Source organism: Calliphora vicina, chromosome 2 (assembly GCF_958450345.1).
Source record: "Calliphora vicina chromosome 2, idCalVici1.1, whole genome shotgun sequence".
Lineage (NCBI taxonomy): Eukaryota > Metazoa > Arthropoda > Insecta > Diptera > Calliphoridae > Calliphora > Calliphora vicina.
The window spans coordinates 132,188,049-132,216,009 of NC_088781.1; the positions used below are offsets into that span (position 1 = coordinate 132,188,049).

At 26.5% G+C, this 27,961-nt stretch overlaps 1 protein-coding gene across 2 annotated transcripts in view; it reads left to right on the forward strand.

Annotated features, from left to right (window-relative positions):
- The window catches only part of CdGAPr (GTPase-activating protein CdGAPr), a 174,109-nt gene that overhangs the window by 42,925 nt on the left and 103,223 nt on the right, over positions 1-27,961 (forward strand). The gene's annotated exons all lie outside the window — the stretch shown is intronic.

A 27,961-nucleotide genomic window follows, 5' to 3' on the forward strand; every position in this document is an offset into this window, starting at 1 on the left:
AATACATCAATGTAAAAACCATCAATCAAGAGTCATATCAAACTTTCGATAAAGACGTTGTAAAAAAACAAAAAGGAAAACCCAAAGATTTAATGCTTTTACAACAACAAAAAAGTGACCAGCTGAGCAAAAGGTCACCAAGGGCCAAATGCATAAGAAATTTTTTGGTTTTTTTTTTTATTTTCCGGAGAAACATGATTTATAAACATGGCAGGAGGAAAGAAAAAGTTTTCATGATTAATTGCGCTGACAGTGAGACAATTCTTGGGAAAATAGTTGTATGCTTTGCTTGATGATTTCCAGGAACTTGAAAGTTTTTTTTCTTTGCTGGTCCCCAACAAATTTGTTAAGTGAAAAATAAGTAAGAAGCAGCTATGATAGTTGGCCAAGTTTTCACTTAAAAAGTAAGAAAAGAAATACTTTTGCAATTGAATGAGATTGTTTTTTCTATAACTTAGACAAGTGAGAGTTTAATTCATTTATAGTTTTTCTTCTTAACAACATCTAGTGCCAATTAAAAAGCCAACATACATAAGTTTTAATAAAAAAGAAAAGAAATAAACTTAACAAGATATTTAGTTTAGTTTAGTCAGCAATTTATTTGTAAAACATTTGTACAATGTAGTTTTGAAATTTGCTGAAAAAAAAACAAAACTAGTGCAGCTAAACAACGAATCATTTTAGAAATAAATAGATGAAGACTCAATAAATAGCTTTTCATATTAAAACAATACAGGAACCACTGCGGGTGTCCTCATCAATTTTCGATTGCCCTAGATCTCTGGAAAACTTTGTTGAGAATTATACGGCGGCTTGTTGCTTTAAAGATTATTAAACTATATTCTAACAATTCGCCTTAAAATAATCATTCAATTGTAACGAATTTTGTAATTCGAGCTTTACACTAAAAATAAATGTTTATATCATTAATCATTTGGTATTTCGTTACGAATACCCAGTAACCATTCATTTGTAACAGTTTTACTTTTTGCAACACTATAGTTTTACAATTACAATTTGTCTAATATTAAATGGTTTTTTTTTTCTAGGAAAGAGGTGTGTAATCGTTTATTGTTTTGCCATGGTGTTCATAATGGCCATTGAAAAAAATGCCAAGCCGACATCCTACTACCCTAGATTTTGAGTGAAAAAGCTTTTCTAAGGTGCCATCAATAATCAAAAGCCATTTAAATTTTTAATTTATTTATATGGCAATTAAAGCATGTTTTTAAGGGAAAGTTAAAGAAATTGGAAACAAATTAAAGAAATCTATTACAATTAAAATCTTTAATGAACACTAGCAACGAGTAAAAATTTAATTGTTGATATGGCAACCCAAAAATAATTCACTCTCTCTATCTGTCTCTTTCTTTCAATGAACATAAACTGTAAACAAACACGGTGTTGGGTTAAAATCGGGAAAAATATTTTTTACTTTTTTTCCACCAACATTTTTTTTTTTTTAAATTTAAAAAAATTTAAAATGAAATTTTGAAAAAAAAATTTGCCTAAAAATGTTTTTCACTAAAAAATTAAAAAAAAAAAAATTTTAATAAAAATTAAAAAAAAAAATGCTTTTTACTAATTTATTTATTTAAAAAAATTTTTTTAAATGAAAATTAAAAAAAAAAATTTAAATTTTGTTACCTAAAAATTTGTATTTTAAAGTATAATTTGGTATATATAAGATTCGTCTTAATTGTTTTTATTTTAGTCTTCTTTCTTGCCAAATTTTAAAAGTCAACCACATTCTATCAATTATTATACCCTTCACCTTCGTGAGAAGGGTATATATAAGTTTGTCATTCCGTTTGTAATTTCTTCATTTTTCATTTCCGGCCCTATAAAGTATATATATTCTGGATCCTTATAGATAGCGGAGTCGACTAAGCCCGTCTGTCTGTCCGTCTGTTGAAATCAATTTTCTGAAGACCCCAGATAACTTCGGGATCCAAATCTTCAATAATTCTGTCAGACATGCTTTCGAGATTTAAAATCAGCAAAATCGGTCCATAAATAACGGAGATATAATCAATAAACCGGGACAACCTCGATTTTTGACCTATTACTAAGTCATTAATATAGACAATATGGATATCTAATGATAGATATTTCAAAGTCCATTACAACGATGTAGATAAGGCTATAGTAAGATGGACCTACAATGGATCAAAATCGGGAAAAATATTTTTTAACCCGAATTTTTTTTCATCAAAAAATTTTTTTTGTCATAAATTTTTTTTCAAAAAAAAAATTTAAAATCTAAAAAAAAAAATTTAAAAAATGTTTTTAAAAAAAATTTTGGAAAAAACTTTTTTTAAAAAAAAATTTTGAAAAACAATTAAAAAAAAAATTAAAATTTGTTTACATAAAAATATTTAAACAAATTTATTTTAAAGTAAAATTTGGTGAAGGGTATATAAGATTCGGCAAAGCCGATTATAGCTCTTTTACTTGTTTTTTTATTTTTATAATCGAAACTTCATGAAATCAGGCAAAATTTTTTCCCAATTTCAATTTATTTTCCCAATATTTCTGTTATTACAAATTGAGGCTGTTTTTAATAAATTTAAGAATTTTGTTTAACTCTTTTTAAAATATTTTAACAATAATATAATAATCTAACTGAAATCGCAAAAAAATTGCAATGATTTTAAGACTTTTAAAAGAATTTTGCCTTAAAACTGTCTTAATTACGGTAAATTAAAGTCTGGCTACTACTACTTGGTGATTTTTAGCATAAAGATAAACAAAAGCTGTTTTCCAGTATGGCAACACTTTGTTTATGACAGCAATTGCCAAGATGCTAAAAAACAAGTGATGCCAAATACAAAAATAGAAAAAAATCATAAATAATCCAAGAGATGATTTTAATATTGTAGGATTTCAATAACTTATCACTTATAGTTAAATTTTGCAGATTTTTATTAAGATTTTAAAAGTTTTTATAAAAATCTTGGATTTTTTAAAGATTTTTAGATATTTGTGTAGAAACTGATTTAATTTTAATTCTAAAACACAAAAGTTATGCTTATTATTTTAAATTTAATAAAAGCTAGCTAGTTTCATCCAACTAGACCGCCAGCCAGACACTTTAATATAAAAACAAAATGTGTAAAATGTCTTTAAAGTCAGAAAAAAAGAACATTTTCATTTTCTCTATGCTACAAACCACAGTTTGTTGTGACATGTAAGTGTTGCATGGAATAAATTTTTAAGGCACAATATTGTTGTTATTTGCTGCAGCAGCAGCAGCTACTGACGACTGACTGCTGTAGTTGTTGCTCATATCATGATAGAAATAAATAAAGAAAAAAAAGGCCCATGAATTGAAATATACCATGTATGTATAATGTAGTTGTAGTATGTAATTTTACTTTATGTAGAGACCAACAATATAATTCATGCATCATGCATTTTTCAGGCCTACTCTCTCTCTTGCTGCTTTGTGTGTTGCATTGGCTGGCTGGCTGCATGCCTTGGTTTTATATTTGTATTGCAGCTCACGGCCCAAAGAACCATCAACTATTATTTGACAGCTATAAAAATAGCCTCATTGTGTCATCCATTTACTTAGCATTCTACTACAATAACTACACAATTTGATTATATCCATACCATTTCATAGCCAGCCATTGCACCGATATCCATACCCTTACCAAAGACTGTATAATGTCTGTCGCATACAAAAATTACTGAAATGACTGACTGACTAACCGTATAACGTATGTATGTGTGTTTGCCAGAGTGATTCGTTGCTTGGCTGACATTTTGTCTTGTATTTCAGTTTTCGTTTTTTTTTTTTTTTGTATTTGCCTTTTCAAGAGCCCTCTCCTCATCATCTCTATACAATTTTATTGTAATTTTATTTTTCTCAACTTAAACTTTATTATTCTATTTTAAGTATAAAAAGAAAATTAAATGCGTATTTGTTTTCTTTGCTTTTTTTTGTTAAGATTTTCAAAATGCTACAAATTCATTTATTTATTTTCTATTCTATACAATACATTAATATGACTGTATTTAGCCAGTATTTACCCATACTTTTTTGTTAAGTGTATTAAATGTCAAGCAAAATAGCTACAATAGCAAAAAAAGTAATGCCCGTGTTTTTTTTTTTGTTGTTGCTGTTTGCAAAAAGGAATTTTATTTGTAGACGACAACAAACCAATGTCCAGACATGAAGAATTTTTTAAAAGTGACACTTTTTTTTAAAGCAATGTGGTTTTATTTGTAAGGAATTTATTAACATAAGCTATACAAATAATAATAATAATAAAATTTTATTTTATCAAAGTTTTATAAAAATAACAAAAAATAAAATTTATTTAATTGATTTATTGAACTACTATTTAATTATTATAATTTTTGTTTATTTGCAGGTACCTAAACTTATTTAAATGCTAAAAAATAAGGTAAACAATTTAAAATTTTTTAAATAACTAATTTATGTTACATTTACTGCTTTGTTTTTTGTTAATTTTATAAGAAATTTATAAAAAACGCAAGTTTATTATTGCAACCCTGTAAAAACTTAGCTGTTGTCGATATGGCAACTCAATACTAGTGTCCTCTCTCTCGATGAATACACACCAGTAAACAGGCAAGAAGAAGAATGTCCCTTTACTTGATATGGCAACAACAAACTAGTGGCTCTCTCAGTGGAAATAAAATTTAAACAAACAGGGTAAGATTCCCATTTTTGTTATTCTGTGAGCTTCTTCTTTTTCCTTGGCATTCACAAACAAGTGTTAGCAAATTAAAAGAATTATGGCCAATCTAACTGAGAGAGATAAAGTGAAAAGATGAGAGCTTTTAAGAAATATCAATGAAAATAAAATAGATTTAAAGTTACCATCAAAACTTCATATAAAAAAACAACCTCATACCCAGTTCGCAGGCTTGTTTTTCTAAACTTAAGCAGATATTTATTAGAATATGAAGGATTTAAATTTTTTAGAAAAGTGTTTTACGCTAATTACTATTTATATTTTAAGGGACGGTGGTACTTAATATGATCTAAATGTGAGCAAAACTATATTGTTACGTTTTAACCTTTTCAAAACGTTGGTTTATTTCCTTTAAATAAACCGGATACTTTTGATTGCAAATAAAAGCCGTTTAGTAGTTTGAAAATTGTAACAACTCTTTATTTATTTAAAATGTACAACAACAGAATTAAATAGTCACTCAATGTTTTTTTTATACACAGAAATACAGACACACTTTATAATGTACACGAATTCACTTGAAAAACACAGCACTCAGTTGATGTTTATTCGAAAAGCGTCTCTGATCAACTCACTAACGACTGCAACCTATGCCACTATTTATAACACTGCCATCTGCATTCTAGATTGCTCTTTAACTGTCTAGAGCTTTCTAATACATACGCCATCTGTGGTGTACTTTCTACAATGTTCTTTAAATGAATATTCGAATTCGAATATACGGTCGCAGCAAACAGCGTTGCCAACTTACGATCAATGGTCAACTGAAAGCTTTTATTCAATGTTAATAATGCCCACAGATATGTTACAGTTTGCTATTACAGCACTGCTATTTGAAAGCATTCTGCTACTTTTAAATTAGTCGTTAAAATCGTTACACTTGAATTCAAGTACAATTTCGTAACAATATAAAGACCTACGATTGAAGCTAAAATTGAAATACATAGAGACCTACGATTGAAGCTAAAATTGAACTACATAAAGACCTGCAAATGAAGCTACAATTGAACTACATAAAGACGTATGATTGAAGCTAAAATTGAACTACACAAAGACCTGCAAATGAAGCAACAATTGAACTACATACAGCCCTACTATTGAAGCTTAAATTGAACTACATAAAGACATATGATTGAAGCTAAAATTGAACTACATAAAGACCTGCAAATGAAGCAACAATTGAACTACATACAGCCCTAAGATTGAAGCTAAAATTGAACTACACAAAGACCTGCAAATGAAGCAACAATTGAACTACATAAAGACCTACGATTGAAGCTAAAATTGAACTACATAAAGACCTACGATTGAAGCTAAAATTGAACTACATAAAGACCTACGATTGAAGCTAAAATTGAACTACATAAAGTCCCACGATTGAAGGTAAAGTTGAACTACATAGAGACCTACGATTGAAGCTAAAATTGAACTACATAAAGACCTACGATTGAAGCTAAAATTGAACTACATAAAGTCCCACGATTGAAGGTAAAGTTGAACTACATAGAGACCTACGATTGAAGCTAAAATTGAACTACATAAAGACCTACGATTGAAGCTAAAATTGAACTACATAAAGACCTACGATTGAAGCTAAAATTGAACTATATAAAGACCTATGATTGAAGCTAATTTTTTTTTTTTATTTTATTTCCTTTGTTTTGTTTCCTTTTTTGATTAAATGCTTGTTTTTTAAACAAAATTAAAGACAAACTTCGTTAGTAGTGGAAAATATATTGTAAATTTCTATAAATTTTAATAAAACATAACAAATAGCCTAAATAATTATGAAATTTCCATTATTTTCCAGATTTTTATTCAAATAACGTTAATATGGCTGATTTTCTATACAAAGTCATATGGCAGCACTGTCATAAATTACAGTTGCTATTTTCTACAGTGCTGCCAAGTTCAGGGTTGTTTTTCTTGTTCTTCTCACGGCTAACGAAGATGCCACATCATTTAAATGAAAAAATCGTTATTAATAAAACAAAAATTGAATTTTATGATAAAAAATTAAATTTTTAGCAATTTTACTTTTAAAATATTAAAAAAAAATATATAAAAATTAAGTACAAGGAAAATTATATTAAAAGTAAATATTAATAATTAGCAAATTTGTATAGCAGCCTAGGTTTGGCTTTCCATTTTAGCAATAATTTTCTTATCTAAATATGACAACAAATTATAGGGTTTTATGATTTTGGAAAACTTCTATTGAAATGAGTTCATTTAAAAAAATAAAGTGGGCGTCAACTCGTATTTATCTTATTTATTGGTTTATTTTGATAAACTCTAGCTGAAATCAATATATTTATATTTAAAATTTAATAACTCTCCCATTTTAACCAATGACATGCACAATTTATTGACTGGTTCGCGATATTGAATGGAAATAATTTTACAATAAAAACTGACAGTTTTTTATACAAATTTGTTCGGAATTATCTTTTTAATTCAATAAAAATATTTGTAATTCGGTTTTCGCTATTTGTATTGTTTACGTTTTGAATCAGCTAAAAACACGGAACAGTGTTTACGCTTTTTATTAAAATTTCTTTAAATCAAATTCTTAAATTTTATTAAAATGTTTGTGAAGTTAAATATCAGCTGTTTCTAACTGAAAACAAATGCATATTATTCAAAAAAATTCCTTTTAATTAATAAAATTGCTTAATTTGTTTACTTTTTTCCAATCATAACTTTGTTTTTTTTTAAATTATTCAATTTTTTTTTGCCACACTTCATTAAATATTTATAAATAATTTATTAATTATAAATATGTATATTTAAACAGATTAGTCACTTTCACAGCGTTCCATGTGATAGTGATGGTGTTGGTAGTCAGGCAACAGACATACATAATTGTAAAATAATTAAATAATAAAAGTTTTTCTTTTTTTCTGCTGCTACTGCTGCAAATTATGAGATAATATTTGTTATAAAAGTTCAGTGCTTTATACAATTATTGTAAAATAAAATAGCAACACGAAAACTTAGATTATTTCTTTATTAATTAATTCATGATTCTTGGGAAAGAAGTAAGAATGCTACAGTAAGGGGACAGACTTTAGCCACCGGTAATACCTTTATTTTAATGATTTTGTATTAAATACCGTTAAAATTTACGAATTTCTACTTAAAATGTTATGTGGCAGCACTGCTATAAAACACCGTTATTATTTTCAACAGTGCTGCCAAGTTCAGGGTGGTTTTTCTTGTTCTTCTCAATTGCTAACGAAGATGCCACATGATTTAAATAAGAAAATCTTTATTAATAAAACAAAAAACGAATTTTATAATAAAAACATTTAATTTGCAGCAATTTTAATTTATTAATGTACTAAAAAAAAAGTTATTAAAATTGTAGCGTGCTTAATATTCTTCTTTTATTAAAATTAATCTTTTAATACATTTTAAAATCTCTTACTACTCATACTTCTCGTTTTATTACTTTCAATTAACTACTGCTAGTGATTTCTATAAGTCCGAAGTCTTTTTTACTTTAAATATAAATCCAATTCAAGACAAGGAAATATAAAACCTTTTTTTTTTGTTTAAAACGCCACAAAGGCAATTTGTTTAAATTACTTAATGTAAAAGAAAACGTATATGGTTTTTTATAATTTTGCGTGATGTTTTAAATTGATTAAAGTATGTATTTTAAAGCATTTGTTTTAACAAAAATAAAATAAATAAGAAAACGTTGAGTAATGATAAAAATGATTCATTTTATTAAAAAAGCCCAGACAATGTAACTCATTTGTAAAAGTAATTTTGTATGTCAGTAACATGTAATAAATAAATAACAACAATGTATGTATTACAAAAACCTATTGAAGAAGTAAGATACATGTCAGTTTTATTTGGTATTGTTTGTTTTATATTTCATTTTTGTTTAATTGATTTCAATTGAATTTAATTACATTAAAGTGGGGTATAAAATTTCCAAGAGAAACATAAATGGCGTTTAAATTGTAAACAATTGTTAAAAAAAACAACGGTAAAGGAAAGTAGAGAGCATACATAACTACACAGACTCACTTGCTAGTAATAATAATAACAAAGAGAGTGAGAAATTGTCAAAGGTGTTGCCAATCACTTGAACAGGTTATAACATAAATTAATAGAAAATAAACAGTTGGGACAAACATTTTAAACAAAAATCTTTTAATTGCCCAGAAAATCAACAAAATTTATGTTTTATTAAAATTATAAGAAATTTACTACAAATTAAAACTTTTTATCTTTTAGTTTTAACCTTTTACCACTTGATTGTGTCTTTCTTTCCTTATTTGCTTTGCCTCCACTTCAACTTGAAATCACATAACAATTTTCCCACCATGTCTCACATAATTAATCTAAAGTATTTGCTGTTGTTCTTATTTTTTTTTTCATACATATTTCTGACAAACAACATGAACTTCCTTTTTCACCAAAGAACAACAAAATAAATAAAAAAAAATTATAAAAAACAACAACAAAAAGTATAAAAAAAATAATAATGATTTGTGCAAAATCTCATATAAAAAACGTACAGAATGAAACGAAACGGAAGCAGCACGACAGCAGCAAAAGGGTAAAATAATAAAATAAAAAATAAAATGACAAACAACTGACAGCATAAAACTGCCTGTCTGTCTGTATGGGAGAGTTCTTACGATATGTGTTTATTACACAAATACCTCTAGACCAGTCTCTTCTCATGATCAAAAGAACAAACTGAACCTGAATGTTTTGAAAATAAATCCAAGAAAAATATTTAATGAATGGGAATAAATTTAAAAAAATGTGAGTTTTACAATGGAGAATGATATTAGCAACCTAACTATATAAAGAGGGCATGATTTTAAAATAATGCAAAATTTTTGATAATTTTTTTTTCTCTTTCTTTCTTCTTTCACCAATATTAGTTACAGGATTTTGAAAAACTACAAAAATAAAATTTGTTAGGTAACGCCTAAAACTAAACCCAGTCCTTACATGATTTGAATGAAAAATACTTTACATTTTTGCCTTTATATTAAGGATTTGTGTATAACTTTGAACATAAAGTAATCTTAATCTTTTGACATATGTACCTAAAATAACAAGAAAATCTCATATTACCCAATAAAATCTACTCATGTGCACAATAATCCTTATTTATAGTGTGTTTTTAAAACACATAAATGTCAATATTTTTTATTACAAACACAAACACACAACCAAACACTTTAAAAGCATTAAAAACTAACAGAGTTAAGGATTTGTGGGCTTAAAATTGAAAAACGAACAGATTCTTTAAATATTTTTTATTTATAACCTATAAAATTCTTTATTTTTCTTAATTTTCATGATTTTGTTACAAATTACTTTGAAATACGCGATTTTCTATTTAATGTCATGTGACAGCACTGTTCTAAAACACCGTTTTTATTTTCATTAGTGCTGCCAAGTTCAAAGCTGGTTTTTCTTGTTCTTATTCCTCTCAATTGCTAACAGAGTTACCAGATAAAAGAAATGAATAATCTATTGTTTTATAGCAAAAATATAATTTTATCTTCAAAAATGTATTTATCAAGGATTTTTATTGAAATATTTTACAAATATTAAGGAAAATTAAAGAATATTCCGGCAATAGTTAAATTTTAGCTTGATTCAATTTATGTAAAAATAAAATCCAGATTTATTCTTCGATTTTAATAAAAGGAGGCCTAGTTTTATTCCAAATTGACGCTTATAAAAAAAACCTTCAACCCAATTATGAAAATAAATTCCCCGGCAGTTTTTTTGAATAGGAAAAATGAGAAAAGGGGGAATTTTTTCTTAATTGGGCTGATTTTGTCGCTCTATGTATTTTTTGTCTATTTGTTGGATTAATTTTAAGTTTTTCCTATATTTTTCACATTTTAAAACTCTTTGAATACATTTTAATGAAATTAAGTAATCACACATAATAATAAAACAAAATCCTGACAAAAAAAAAACTTTCCCTTTTTGTTGGTTGTTCAAAGTAGCTGCCAAAATGTAAAAAAAATACAAACAAAATTAAACAAATGCCCAATAATAACACAAATTATTTTCACTGTCAAATTACAGACAATTGTTTGAATAATGTGCAGCAAACTACAAATAAGCAACAAAGTGCAGCCAAAATGTTAAAAAAAAATAATAATAAATTTAAAGGTTATTTGCCTTTACCTGGTAAAAAAAACAACTAAAGCCTCTTTAAATTTATTTATTATTTTTGCTTTTACAAAAACTTTTTGACATGAAAATAATTGCCAGCAGAGGAAATATGAAAATTATATAGTTAAGTTAACAAATACAATTAAATAATTGTAATTTTCTGGTTAAAGTTAAACAAGATTTATAAAAATGATGTTATTTTCCCAGGATACATTTTTGTTTTTATTAATATTAATGAAAACTAAGAAAATTTTTCAATTTCTATAAGATTTCAGTTGAAAAATAAGCAAAATCGTTTTTGTTTTAATAAAAAGCTGAAGGAATTACAAACTTGGAAAAATAAGCAAAATCCTTTTTGTTTTAATAAAAAGCTGAAGGAATTACCAAATTGTTTTAATTTTTCCGTTATTTCCATTGCTTTATTTTAAAAATCGTTAAAATGTACGATTTTCTATTAAAAGTCATATGGCAGCACTGCCATAAACACCGTTATTATTTTCAACAGTGCTGCCAAGTTCATGACAGTTTTTCTTGCTCTTCTCTCTTGCTAACAAAGATGCCAGATAGTAGTAATACAAAATCAGTATTTTTATAACAAACAAATGATTTTTATAATCAAACAAGGATTTTGCATTGATTTTAATAGAGAACTTACCAAAAGCTAAGTAAATTTCATGAATTTTAAATAATAACACTTCGTAATTAAAAATTAACCAAAAAAACAACTATTTTACAATAAATCATTAAAAATTTTTTTTTATCAAATTAATTTTTCTTTTTTACTTAAAGTGAAGGGTATCTAATATTCGTTAAGAGCTATTAATAGTTTTTCATTGTTTTTTTTTCACCAACTGTTTCATGGTGTTACAATTTCCATTTGTTGTACATTTAAATAACAATTTTGTAAATAATTTATTGCTCCACTTTTGTTTTGTTTCTAGAGGTTTCTTTTTTTTTTTTTTGTTTGTTTTGCCTGCAAACCAAAACTACAAAACTGACAAAATGTAATCATATTAAATTTGTAGCTGTACAAAAATGTGAATTTAAATAAAAACCAATTAATGTCTATTTATTTTCCATATGACAGTTAACAATTTTTTTTTTCAAATTTTTTTTTTGGCAAAACAAATAATTTGATTACAAAAACTAAAACCCAACTTTCACTTTCACTCTCTAATATTTTAAGTATGTATGTATGTAGTTGTTGCTATTTTTCAATTTTATTTTTTTTTTTTTAGACATACAAGTCAAAATTTGAAAATTGTTTTTGTTACATTGCTCGATATAGCAACATATACAAAAGCCGACAATGCTGTTAACATTGGAACAGACAGACATATGAACTCTCTCATGTAACTACTCCACGTTTAAGTATGTTTATGCTTTGTTACAGTTAAAATTCATTGAAACGGTAGGTGGCACACAAATCATGTTTAATAGATATTTTTTTTTTTTCATAAAATTTTTAATGTTTTTAAGAAAAGTTTTTTTTTTTGTTTAATATTTGTCTTAATTTCTATTATTTGTAAGCTGTTATAATGCTACGAGTACAATTTATGGCCTGAATATGTTAATAAAGAAATTATAAATTATAGTTTACACACATCAGAGCTGTAAATGAATCACTCATTTTTGAATTAATTCGCGAATCATTCACACAAAAAAATGAATTGAATGAAATTTGAGTCAATTCAAATGAATTTGGTAAAAATGAATTGCAATTCGTTTCCAATTCAAATGAATTGAATTGATTTTGAATTAATTCAAATGAATTTGGTAAAAATGAATTGCAATTCGTTTCCAATTCAAATGAATTGAATTGATTTTGAATTAATTCAATTCATTTACAATTCATTTGAATTGAATTGATTTTGAATTAATTCAAACGAATTAGAAAAAAAATTAGCAATCCATTTCCAACTCCGAAGCGAAATTCGCAGCATATTTAGCAGATTCTTCAATGTCATTAAGTATGCAGTATAATTAATCGACGGTTAAAAAGTCTTCCTTTAAATATAATGCGCCGTTACCATCGTCAGCTGGTGTTGAAAGATTATTTTCGTACGCCTCTATTCTAAACGTGGATTTCTTTCAGATGATAATTTTGAAAAGCTATTGTTGTTTAAGATGAATGATGCATTCTAATTAAATCTAATTAGCCTTATTTATGAAACTCAATTGTGTTTTGAACGACATACATTGTTATTTTTCCTGATTTTTGATTATTTTTGGAAGATAGTTTTATTTTTTTGAAATAAATATAATATAAATATTAGCAAAAAGTTTATTGTTGGGTGGTCGTGGGTCACAAAATTTCAAAAATTATTAATTGCTTCTTGAATATTAAATATGTTTTGTCGTTCAGTGTATTTCAAAATAAAAATCAGTTCTTCTTGAAGAAATAAACTCCAAACACCATGTTTTCATTGATCAGGCGCGTATACAGGACAAGGCTTTTCAATTTTTGTACTGGATATTTTCATTTTGGTAGGAGAAATCTTTCATTCCCCCTAGAGATCTGCTCTTGAATTTGATTGATTGCAACTCATTTTTGAATCATTCATTTGAATTGCTAATTCTTTTTTCTAATTCATTTGAATTAATTCAAAATCAATTCAATTCAAATGAATTGTAAATGAATTGCAACTCATTTTTACAAATTCATTTGAATTGGAAATGAATTGAAATTCATTTCTGCCTAATTCGTTTGAATTGATTCAAATTTCATTCAATTCATTTTTTCAATTCAATGAATTAATTCAAAATTTAGCTAATTCATAATGAATTAAAATCAAAAAAGAATGATTCATTTACAGCTCTGACACACATAAACTTGGATAGATATTTACAATGATGTGACACATGCCATGTGAAATTAATGTAGAGACATGGCGTTGTTTTATACAACAACAAAAAAAAAACTTCAAATAATCAATTATGTTGATTTTGTGCACAGCGAAAATTAAATAAAATAAAATGTCATAGAGGTTAGGGAAATTACCGGCATACAAAGTAAACTGTGGAGCATAAAATTATGTTAGAAAATTAAAATGTGTGGCTTTTTGTGAGAAAAGTAATTTACTTAAAAATTGAATTTTAAAAGAATTAAATTTTTTTTTAATTTCTCAATAATGGTGAGTTAAATACATGATATTTATAATAGTTCTTGACAATAAAGATTATTAATGAGGGCCTTGACAGGGTAGAACATTTATACCATTTTAACAATTGTCTAAGTTAAGATTTAAATGAAATTAACCTTAATTTTTTTTTGTTTCTTTTTAGTAAAAAACTATTTTTTTGGAATAATCTAAAATTTTTTTGGTATTTTTTAATAATTTTTTAAAAGAATTTATGGAAAACATTTATTTTTGGTCTTAAATGTCTTGATTTTTCATTTCGTCTATCTGGCATCTCTGTTAGCAACTGAGAGGAGCAAGAAAAACAATTCTGAACTTGGCAGCACTGTAACAAATAGTAACTGTATTTATGTGGCAGTGATGCCAACTGAAATTGAGTTGAAACTCAACATTTTTAACGTTATTTAAAACAAAATCATGAAAATAAAAGAATTTAATAATTTTTTCATACTTTTAAATAGAAAACAAAGGAATTTTAATATTTTTGATTTGTAATTTCTATATTATTGGGTCTATGACTTAAAAATGCGGAATTTACCATAGATAGACTGATTCGTTTGAAGCGAGCATTGGCTTGTTAAAAAGTATTTAGAATGAAGTGGTGTGAACAGAGTATCCAATATTGGCTTGACTCGTTCTTGCCCTCAAAAGATGTGCAGTTCTTTTGTCTCCGAATCCATAAGTTGCCAGAAATATGGGTCAAATGGCCAATATTTTCAATAAATTTATTTTGTAGACATGTTTCAAAATAAAAACTAAATATTTGAAAAATTAGTAAGAGAGCTATATTCGCCTGTGTCGAATATTATATACCCTTCACCAAATTATACTACAAAATAAAAATTTTAAATATTTTTAGGTAAACAAAATTTATTTTTTTTTTCCAAAGTTGTTTTTTAATTGTTTGGAAAAAATAAATTTAAAAAAAAAATTTTTGTTTTTTCAATTTTTTTTTAATATTTAGCGAAAAAAATTTCGATAAAAAAATCGGGTTAAAAAATATTTTGTCTGATTTTCACCCATTGTAGGTCCAACTCAGCCATTTTTAGACCGATTTTCTTGATTTTAAATAGCCGAGCCGGAAGAATTCCGCAGATATTGATGTATGAATCGTGTATGTAAGTTATTTGGCTTCTTCGGAAAGTTGATTTCAATAGAGAGACGGACATGGCTTAATCGACTCCGCTATCTATAAGGATCCAGAATATATATACTTTATAGGGTCGGAAATGAAAAATGTAGAAATTACAAAAGGAATGACAAACTTATACCCTGTCAGACATGCTTTCGAGAAGTTTGCTATTTAAAATCAGCAAAATCGGTCCATAAATAACGGAGATATGAGCAAAAAACCGGGACAACCTCGATTTTTGACCTATTTTTGATCTATATATGGATTACTAAGCCATTAATATAGACAATAAGGATATCTAATGATAGATATTTCAAAGTCCATTGCAACGGTATAGTAAGTCGGGTTAAAATATTTTTTAACCCGAATTTTTTTTCATCAAAAAATTTTTTTGTCATAAATTTAAAAAAAAAAAAATAAATTTTTTTTTAAAAAAAAATTTTAAATTTAAAAAAAAAAAAATTAAAATTTTTTTTAAAAAAATTTGGAAAAAATTTTTTTTTTAAAACAATTTCGAAAAAAAAAATTAAATTTTGTTTACCTAAAAAAATTTATTTTAAAGTATAATTTGGTGAAGGGTATATAAGATTCGGCACAGCCGAATGTAGATCTCTTACTTGTTTTTACTAATATCAGATTTGGTTTAAAATCCTAAAAAATTTACAAACTTGGAATGTCTTCTCATTGAGCCAGACGTTTTGTAATTTTTTGTACACTTGCAGTATGAAAAATAACGAAAATCGTTTAATTTTGCTTTAAAATTTTAATTATTTCGCATTTAGGTAGATTTTTGCAGCAGAAATCATTTAAATGCTAGAAAAATCGTTCAAATGGCAGCATTGTTTACACACAAAGTTGCCACAGGAAAAACGGGGCCAATTTTGACAACCCTATACAAAAAGTAATGATGACAATTTGTTGTTAAGGAAAAACGTTAAAGCTGACATATTATTGTTATAAAAACCATAGATTTGATAAAAAGTTCGAATAATTAGAGAAATTTATGTTTTAAATGGAATTTAAGGTAAATTTATTATTAAAAATAATCTAAATTAGTGTAAAGAAGTAGTTGTTCTTATTTTCAACTAAAATCTGTTGTTTGAGAACAAAACTATTTTTAAAAATGTCTTTATTGCTCTACAGCTGTGATTTTTCTTAATTACCTTTAAAGAATTCGAAATTATTTTACAAAATTTTTAAGAAGTAATAATTTTGTTGTAATTTTCAATACAATTTTATGTTTGTTATTGTTTGTTTCATACTTTCGCTTTCCATTTTTAAAGTAATTTAAAAGTGAGTGTGTTATTTTTTAGTTTCTATATCATGAATGGTTTTCTGAGCTCTGTTGTGTGCTTGCTGCTGTGGCTTGGTAGGAGTGTATTCCTCAATAACTTGTTGTCTTCTTTTAAAATAAACCCTAATTTAAAATATTGTGTAATAATTTCTGTAGTTGTGTTTATCTCTGTGTTTCCCTCCTGCTTTTTTTTCTTTATTATTTTTTAGTTTTTGTATGTAATTTATTTTAGTTTAATGACTGTCATTATTGTTGCTTAAATGTTGATCCCTCTTGTCTGTGTGTTTTTTTTTTGGGAATTTCTGTGAATTGCTTTAAATTATGGTGTCAGATTTTTTTTTATGACTTTATTTGAAATTGTTTTTCTATAGAAATCAATATAGTATGTAGGGGAATATCCATGCTGCCTGCAGCTACATTATATTGTCTTTAAATATAAGTATTGTGTCTGTTGATAATTTGTTTTGAGTTAATTTTATTTATTTAATCATAATTGATTTTCTTGTATTTCAGTTTTGTCATTATGTATTATTTTAATTTAAATAAATGAGTTTAATGAACTTTTTCTTTCATATTATGAGTCATAATTAAGATTAAATGTTGTAAGGGAAAAAATGTGTTAAATGTATTGATATAATTTTTATGCTTTCTAACAATTTTAATAATTAACAGCTTGGGAAATTTTATGAAAATGAAAATTCTTAAAAATATTTAATTTTTGGAAATTTTTTTTTATCAATTTATTGGTATTTAACAAATTTTGCTTAAATATCAATTAATTTGCAAGAATTTTTATTTAATTTCATTATTATTTAAGTTGAGGCAAAGTTTTCTATTAAATTTAAAAAAGAATTATAAGAAAATTCAAATTTCTTATTAGTTTTGTTTAAAAAATCAATTTTTAGGCATTTTTAAACATGTGTTACTTTATTTACATTGTTTACAACAATTGGCAACATTTGCATTCAAAAGGATTGCACTCTCTCTCTATCGCTCTTAACCCAAAATGGCTAACTTCTTAATTACTCACTAAACACTGTTATTGTTATTGTTGGTACATGGCTGTATGCATGTTTGTTGCCGTTGTATGTGGTTTGTTTACATTTCTCCTGGTTTGTATGTTTGTTTGTTTTTTCTCCTGGTTTTTTTTTGTTTGTTTTGCTTTCATGTTTATTTTTTATGTTAGTGTTTAAATTTTATTACATCATTACTCTTGTTTATAGGTATGTATGTATGAATGAATGTTGCAGTTGTTGTTGGTGTTGTTACTGTTTGCTATGGGTTAATGGTACCGATGAAAGCAACAAAAACAACAACAACAACCAGCAGCAGCCGTAGTAAATAAATTTTAGCGTAACAAAATGAAAAATTATAAAATAACGGTCAGTTCATAATTAAAATTTGAAATGCTTAGTTAATGTGTTATTGTTGTTGTTGTTCACTCTCTACTTAACCATAACAACAGCAGCCAACCAACAGTAAACCAACAGTTAAACTAAATTTAATGCACAATTAAATGTTATAAAACTTTATTTAAGCATAAAACTGGGAAACAAAAATGTAAAAATAACGAATTTTTAAAGGTGAAAAATTGTTAAACTAAATGAGGTACAGTTCATTACAAAAACACAAAATAAAAACACAAATTAACTTTATTTAATCAATTTTAAGGAAAAAAATTATGACTTTAAACTACTTTGTTTTTTACTTTTTACCTTTTACTTTTTTGTTGTTTTTTTTTTCTTTCAAGCCAGGTGTTTTTAAGTGATTTTTTTTGTCTTGTTATTAAAACCCAAATGTTTAGTGTCAAGTTTTTGTATTTTTAACACATTTTATGTATCATATTTTTATGTTAGTTTTTTTTTCATAATATTTATTAGTTTTTATTAAAAAAAAATAAATATTAAACCAGTTACCCTTAATAAATTGTTCATAATAATGAAAATTGATATGTCTCCAAGTAAGTCCCCAGCTAGACAGTGGAATTCAGTGGAATTACAAGTTTATTATTTGCATTATTTATTTACAAATTTTAATGAATTTTATTTTATTAGCAATTAAAATTTTTAAGTTTATCTTAAAAATTATGAGAGTTTATCATGATTGAAATAAAAATTGTGCCCCTACATTTTTAAAACAAAAATAATTTATACGAAAAATGTTAAGTTTATAGCAAATTAATTGAAATTTAATTAGTTTTATTTTTTTTATTAATATTGTTTTGTTTTCTATAAAGAGGTCAAAGGTCATATTTTAAAATTTATTATTTGAAGCATTTTCTCTTCAAAATCATGTTTTAAATTTAAAAAAGATTACTATTGCTTTAAAACTTATTAAGATATCGGTGTTTTGTATAAAAAGGTCAAAGGTCACATTTTGTTTTATTGATTTAAAGTCAAAAAATTCATGTTTTAAGTAAATTTCATATGAAAGCTGTAAATATTGCTTTAAAATGCAATGTAAATCGATTTGTTGTAGAGAAAGGTCAAAGGTCATACATTGAAATTTTTGATTTAATGCTATTTTTCCATCAAAATCATATTTTAAATTTCAACGTAATTAATATTGGCTTAAAATTTTATAAATATGGGTATTTTCTATAAAGAGGTCAAAGGTTATATTTTTAAATTTATTACTTGAAACATTTTCTCTTCAAAAACATGTTTTAAATTTGAAAGTGGTTATTATTACTTTTAAAATAATAAAGATATCAGTGTTTTGAAGAGAAAGGTCAAAGGTCATATATTGAAATTTTTTGATTTGAAGCCTTTTTTTCCACAAAATCATATTTTAAATTTGAAAGTGGTTAATATTGGCTTCAAGATTGAGGATATTTCTATAAATTACGCGTTATAATGTAAATTTAATTTGAAAGCTGTAAATATTACCTTTAAAATGAGGTGGAAATCGGTTTTTGTAGAGAAAGGTCAAAGTTCATATATTGCTATTTTTGATTTGAAGCCTTTTATCATCAAAATCATACTTTAATTTTGAGAATGGTTAATAATGGCTTTAAAATTTATATAAATTTTGGAATTTTCCACAAAGAGGTCGAAGGTCATATTGTGATGTTTTAAATTTGAAACCTCTTCTCTTCAGCAATATTGTATATTTTAAATATGAAAGTGGTTATTTCCAAAAAATACATATTATATGTGAATTTAATTTGAAAGCTGTAATTATTGCTTTTAAAATGAGGTGAAAATCTGCTATTTGTGGAGAAAGGTCAAAGGTCATACCTTGAAATTTTTGATTTGAAGCCTATTTTCATCAAAATTTTATTTTAAATTTGAAAGTACTTAATAATGGCTTTAAAATTATATAAAATTCAATGTTTTCTCTAAATAGGTCAAAGTTCATATTTTGATGTTTTCAGTTTGAAGACTTTTCTCCACGAAATTATATATTAAATTTGAAAGTAGATCTATTGGTTTCAAGATTATATAAATATATCATATTTATGTAGATATTGCTCTTAAAATGAGCTGAAAATATGCTATTTGTGAAGAAAGGTCAAAGGTCATACATTGAAATTTTTGATTTGAAGCATTTTTTCATCAAAATCATATTTTAAATTTGAAATTCGTTAATAATGGCTTTAAAATTATATAAACTTCAATGTTTTCTATAAAAAAATTATTTAAATTTAATTAGTTTCCCTCTTATGTTTTGAAAGTTTTATTTAAAAAAAAAAAATCATATAAATTGCAGATTTCCAGACCTGACTTTTGGTTCATCCATTACTTATTACATTACCGGGTAATGATTGATTCTGAAACTGGTTTTATTTTAGTTTTTATGGATTTATTCTATTAATGTGTATTTTTTAAAGTTGTAAATCAATATCAATTAAGAAATTTTATATTTGAATTTCATTAAAAAAAAAAAAAAATAGTTGTTTAGTTTTGTGGTTAAAATTACAATGTAATGAAGCAAAATGTATAGCAGGTTCTGTTTTAATACATAGAAAAATTTGTCTTTGTAATTTAAAACCTTTATAAAGTTGGATTTCATTATAAGGAAGGCTAATAAATATAGAACTTATAAAAAAAACTAAACTAATCTAAAAAAAATTGCAAAAATTAAACCTTACTAAACTTGGGAGCATCAGAAATTATCAAATCAAATCCATAGACTTTAAAAATTTTTAAATTTAAAGTTTTTTTTTATTAAAAAACAAAAATATTTTTTTTTTAAATCTTTTTAAAAGAGAAGGCAAGATTTGTAACTCACCTGAAGTATGAAAGCCTTAGAACTAGAGAAATATTATTTTTTTTGAATGATTTCCACTCATTTATGTTTTAAAAATGATTAGAAATGGGAATTTACAATGAAAAATCATATGGCAGCCCCATTAACTGTTACTTTTCCCATCCCTGATCACACACTCTCTCTCTCAAGCAGGGCTGCCATATCACATTAAGTGCTAATCAGTGATTTAAGCGATTATTTAATGAAATGAATTTTGTTTATTTCAAATCAAAACAGTTTTTTATAGTTTTTTTTTAAAAGAGAAGGCAAGATTTGTAACTCACCTGAAGTATGAAAACCTTAAAACTAGATGATTATTAGTTTTTTTTAATGATTTCAACTAATTTTTGTTTTAAAAATCATTAGAAATTGGAATTAACAATTAAAATCATATGGCAGCCCTATTAACTGTTACTTTTCCCATCCCTGATTACACTCTCTTCCTCTCTTTCACTCAAACAGTGCTGCCATATCTCATTAAGTGCAAATCACTAATTTAAGCGATTATTTAATGAAATCATAATGAATTTTGTTTATTTCAAATCAAAACAGTTTTTTATAATTTTTTTAAAAAGAGAAGGCAAAATTTGTGATACACCTGAAGTATGAAAACCTTAGAACTAGAGAATTATTTGTTTTTTAATGATTTCCACTAATTTTTGTTTTAAAAATCATTAGAAATTGCAATTTACAATTAAAATCATATGGCAGTCCCATTAACTGTTACTTTTCCCATCCCTGATTACACTCTCTTCCTCTCTTTCACTCAAACAGTGCTGCCTATCTCATTAAGTGCAAATCACTAATTTAAGCGATTATTTAATGCAAATTTAATGGATTTTGGTTTTTTTATTACAAATTTGAACACAAATGTTTAAGTTCTTAAATTTTCTTCAAATTTAAAACAATTTAATAACCTTAAACCCTTTTTTTTATAACTTAGTACTTAAAAATAGATTTTCTTTAAATTTTATTCTCTATAATTTATGTTTTAAAGCCCCTCCTTGACATAATGTGGCAAAATCATATCTAAAAAAATTTTATATTGCAGCATCTCTACATGACAATAATGATGACGTTGTTGACCTTATTCCCTTTTGATTTTTATTTTATGCAGTGTAACTTTGAAAAAAAATGTTGGTTTTTTGTTTCATTTAAAAATATTTAGTTTTTTGCTTATTCATGCAGGGTTTTAATTTTGTAAAAATGCAAAAAATATATATATAAAAACATTTTCTCTTTTTTATTATTTTCTGTGCATATAAAGAAGTAACATTCTATGATTTTTTGTTTTTGTGTTATCGTAATGTATTCATTCATTCACTTATTTACACAATGAACAACATTGACCGCACTTGACGTAGTTTTATATTTTTTTAATGTACTTTTATTTCTTGGGACAATTTTTTAATAAGGGAAGGTAGGCCAAAGGAAATTAGTTAAAAAAACTTAAAATGTTTTTGAGCCATCTGAAAATTTCAGTTAATTCATTTGAAAACAGGAAATTTTGCTTTTATGGTTGTTTAAAATAGAAAGGTCATATTTTATTTTTTTTTAAGATTTGAAGTATTTTCTCTTTAAAATCATATTTTAAATTTCAAAGTAATTAATATTGTTTTGAAAATTTTATAAATATGGGTATTTTCTATAAAGAGGTCAAAGGTCATATTTTAAAATTTATTATTTGAAGCATTTTCTCTGCAAAAACATGTTTTAAATTTAAAAAAAGATTACTATTGCTTTAAAACTTATTAAGATATCGGTGTTTTGTATAAAAAGGTCAAAGGTCACATTTTGTTTTATTAATTTGGAGCCAAAAAATTCATGTTATAAGTAAATTTCATTTGAAAGCTGTAAATATTGCTTTAAAATGAGATGGAAATCGATTTGTTGTAGAGAAAGGTCAAAGGTCATATATTGAAATTTTTGATTTGATGCTATTTTTTCATCAAAATCATATTTTAAATTTCAAAGTAATTAATATTGGCTTAAACATTTTATAAATATGGGTATTTTCTATAAAAAGGTCAAAGGTCATATTTTAAAATTTATTACTTGAAACATTTTCTCTTCAAAAACATGTTTTAAATTTGAAAGTGGTTATTATTACTTTTAAAATAATAATGATATCAGTGTTTTGAAGATAAAGGTTATATATTGAAATTTTTTGATTTGAAGCCTTTTCTTCCACAAAATCATATTTTAAATTTGAAAGTGGTTAATATTGGCTTTCAAGATTGAGAATATTTCTATAAATTACCTTTTATAATGTAAATTTAATTTGAAAGCTGTAAATATTGCCTTTAAAATAAGGTGGAAATCGGTTTTTTGTAGAGAAAGGTCAAAGGTCATATATAGAAATTATTGATTTGAAGCATTTTTTCATCAAAATCATATTTTAATTTTGAGAGTGGTTAATGATGGCTTTAAAATTATATAAATTTCAATGTTTTCTATAAAAAGGTCAAAGGTCATATTCTGATATTTTCTTCAGCAATGTTGTATATTTTAAATTTGAAAGTGGTTATTTCCATAAAATATAGCATGTATTTTGAATTTAATTTGAAAGCTGTAATTATTGCTATTAAAATAAGGTGAAAATCTGCAATTTGTGGAGAAAGGTCAAAGGTCATAAATTGAAATTTTTGATTTGAAGCCTATTTTCATCATAATTTTATTTTAAATTTGAAAGTGATTAATAATGGCTTTAAAAATTATATAAAATTCGATGTTTTCTCTAAATAGGTCAAAGGTCATATTTTGAGGTTTTCAATTTGAAGACTCTTCTCCTCCAAATTATATATTAAATTTGAAAGTGGATACTATTTGTATCAAGATAATATAAATTTATGATATTTCTGTAAATATTGCTTTTAAAATGAGATGGAATTCGGTTTTTTGTAGAGTTAGGTCAAAGGTCATATATTGAATTTTTTTGATTTTAATATTTTTTTCATCAAAATCATAATTTAAATTTCAAATTCGTTAATAGTGGCTTTAAAATTATATATATTTCCATGTTTTCTATAAAAAGGTCAAAGGTCATATTTAAATGTTTTCAATTTAAAGACTCCTCTCCTCGAAATTATATATTAAATTTGAAAGTTCTTAACGGTGGGTTCAAAATTTTATAAATATGGTAGTTTATTAGTAAATTGGTTTCTCATTTCGGAGTTGAATGTTTCCATTGAATTTCATTCTTTTTGTATTTTCAAATTTCTTTTATATTTATGTGCTAAACCTTCCCCTTTATGCATTAATGTCGTGTGTACTCTTTTTTATCATTTCATATTATTCATTACGTGGTTTTACTGAGTTGAGTTTCTTGGCAACTTTTTGCGTGCCAAGAATTAATAAAACAAATTACAAGTACTTTATAAATATTTCCCTTTCAATTGTCTTCTAAATGCAGAAATTAATACACAAACATTATGAAGTCCACATTTTGTTGAAAATTAACCCCAAAAACTTAAGTAAAGCTTAATAAAATGTTGAAATATTATTCAAATTTATGAAATAAAGACAAAATAGAATAATTTTTCATTTCTGCGGAATTCAAATAAATTCATTGGTTTCTTTTTGAATAAAACTGGATTTTCCTTTCCTTCATTTTCACACATCTTCAATCTAAATTTCTATAATTCTAAGTTTTTTTAAATACAAATTTTTTTATTTTCATAATTTTTTTTGTCTATTAAATAGCTTCCTTTCATTCAGTTTTATACTCTAACCATATTATTCTAAACAACTATGTTTAAGCCCTACCATTTAAAGCTATCTAATAGACAACCATTCATTGTTCAAATACTTGTATTCAAATATTTACTTGGCCAGCCATAAACAGCTCTATTGTCAGACAGCTATTCGGTTTTTTTTTTTGGTGACAAAACTCTACAATTGCCTTTTGTTTAAGTAAACGCGCTTCTACTTAAACCATCAACAAAAATATTGGCTTGTTGTGTTTTTAGGTCTTATTTAGTGTGCACTTGAACTTGTTGTGTATTTAGAGGTTTTTTTCTATTGAAAACAATCAAAAATATCTAAGGAATCCATATAAAGAGGAAACAAAAAGATGTATAACTCGTAAGTAAATATAGAAGTAAAAAAAATTGTGAATGAAGAGCCATTGAATTTCATATAACAAAAAAGATAAATAAACAAATTAATTTAGGAATTGATAGAGAGAGGTGTTATTGACATTAAACAATTAGAAAAATAAATAAATTAACAGAAAAGCAAGAAGTATTTAAAGGGTATTTGGAATGTTTTTAAAGAATCTATTTGTTTAAGTCAACTAAACATTTTTGAGTAGAAAAAACTACAGATTTATAAAGAATATAATAAAAGGTATTTGTTTATAAAGAATAGTGACTTGTTGATGCTGGAAATGATTTATAATCCTCTATAGCAGAGTAGATGGTCTACTCCTCTATAGTAGAGTAGATGGTCTACTCCTCTATAGGAGACTAGATGGTCTACTCCTCTATAGGAGACTAGATGGTCTACTCCCCTATAGGAGAGTAGATGGTCTACTCTTCCATAGGAGAGTAGATGGTCTACTCTTCCATAGGAGAGTAGATGGTCTACTCTTCTAAAGGAGAGTAGATGGTCTACTCTTCTAAAGGAGAGTAGATGGTCTACTCTTCTAAAGGAGAGTAGATGGTCTACTCTTCTAAAGGAGAGTAGATGGTCTACTCTTCTAAAGGAGAGTAGATGGTCTACTCTTCTAAAGGAGAGTAGATGGTCTACTCTTCTAAAGGAGAGTAGATGGTCTACTCTTCTAAAGGAGAGTAGATGGTCTACTCTTCTAAAGGAGAGTAGATGGTCTACTCTTCTAAAGGAGAGTAGATGGTCTACTCTTCTAAAGGAGAGTAGATGGTCTACCCTTCTAAAGGAGAGTAGATGGTCTACCCTTCTAAAGGAGAGTAGATGGTCTACTCTTCTAAAGGAGAGTAGATGGTCTACTCTTCTAAAGGAGAGTAGATGGTCTACTCCCCTATAGGAGAGTAGATGGTCTACTCTTCCATAGAAGAGTAGATGGTCTACTCTTCCATAGAAGAGTAGATGGTCTACTCTTCCATAGAAGAGTAGATGGTCTACTCTTCCATAGAAGAGTAGATGGTCTACTCTTCCATAGAAGAGTAGATGGTCTACTCTTCCATAGAAGAGTAGATGGTCTACTCTTCCATAGAAGAGTAGATGGTCTACTCTTCCATAGAAGAGTAGATGGTCCATAGGAGAGTAGATGGTCTACTCTTCCATAGGAGAGTAGATGGTCTACTCTTCTAAAGGAGAGTAGATGGTCTACTCTTCCATAGGAGAGTAGATGGTCTACTCTTCCATAGGAGAGTAGATGGTCTACTCTTCCATAGGAGAGTAGATGGTCTACTCTTCTAAAGGAGAGTAGATGGTCTACTCTTCCATAGGAGAGTAGATGGTCTACTCTTCCATAGGAGAGTAGATGGTCTACTCTTCCATAGGAGAGTAGATGGTCTACTCTTCCATAGGAGAGTAGATGGTCTACTCTTCCATAGGAGAGTAGATGGTCTACTCTTCCATAGGAGAGTAGATGGTCTACTCTTCTAAAGGAGAGTAGATGGTCTACTCTTCTATAGGAGAGTAGATGGTCTACTCTTCCATAGAAGAGTAGATGGTCTACTCTTCCATAGAAGAGTAGATGGTCTACTCTTCCATAGAAGAGTAGATGGTCTACTCTTCCATAGAAGAGTAGATGGTCTACTCTTCCATAGGAGAGTAGATGGTCTACTCTTCCGTAGGAGTAGATGCTCTAGTCTTTTAAAGGAGAGTAGATGCTCTAGACTTCTAAAGTAGAGTAGATGCTCTAGTCTTCTACTCTTCCATAGGAGAGTAGATGGTCTACTCTTCCATAGGAGAGTAGATGGTCTACTCTTCCATAGGAGAGTAGATGGTCTACTCGTCCATAGGAGAGTAGATGGTCTACTCTTCCATAGGAGAGTAGATGGTCTACTCTTCCATAGGAGAGTAGATGGTCTACTCTTCCATAGGAGAGTAGATGGTCTACTCTTCCATAGGAGAGTAGATGCTCTACACTTCCATAGGAGAGTAGATGCTCTACTCTTCCATAGGAGAGTAGATGCTCTACTCTTCCATAGGAGAGTAGATGCTCTACTCTTCCATAGGAGAGTAGATGCTCTACTCTTGCATAGGAGAGTTGATGGTCTACTCTTGCATAGGAGAGTTGATGGTCTACTCTTGCATAGGAGAGTTGATGGTCTACTCCTCTAAAGGAGAGTAGATGGTGTAATATGAGATTTATTTTCTTAAATCAATCAAATTTACCCTGATTTTCTATGGTTTAAACAAAATTTTCTTTGAAAAAGCATTTAATTCATTTTTATTCCATAAAACTTTTTCCCATAGCAAAATTTTAAAACATTAACATTATTTTGCCTTCCTTCACTTTACATTTCTTCTTAACGGTTTAAATTTAAAGTGTTGAAAATCTCTTCAAGGCATATTTGCTTGCTCCTATACATACTACTCTGCTAAACAACAAGTTTTGGAAAATTGGTTTTAGTACTAAAAAACAAAATGGGAGGAGACGCAAAAAATAAAGTAGCAAAATGTTATGGAAAAAAACACTAAAGTACCTAAAGAACATGCTATAATTCGTTATGTATTTTATAAACCCTGCTGCTGTTTAAAACTCTTTTGTGTTGGCAGGCAAAGTGTTCACACTTGGCTATTATGTTCAAAAAAAAAAAAATTTAATAAAATAATCAGAGCACTTCATAGAATGGTTTTTAGGCTTAGGGCTTTATTAAAAAAGTATATGAAAAAAAAACTGCTAAACTATGTTTGTTCATGAATAATGGTTGAGGTTCTTGGCAAAAAAAAAATACGGTTAAATATTTAAAAGCTGTTAGGTGGAGCGTTAGATAAATTCTATTAAAGTTGGGAAAGTTTTAAAGCAAAAAATTATGTTGATTTAATAGATTTTTTTTTATAATGATTGATGTTAGTTTATTGTTAGAAAGTCATACATGAAAATTCTTTAGAATATTACAAAGTAACAAGGTAAACTAACTGTTGTTACTAAATGTGTAAGAAAGAACAATCTTCACAATTTATTAGGGTAAAGATTCCAAGTGTAACATTAAGGCAGTTTTGTATAGAAAATCAGCCAAATCATCACAGTAGAGAAAAAGTTATTAATCAAAATGTAAGATTTCTTCTAAGAAACGTTATGTTTTTCGCTTAT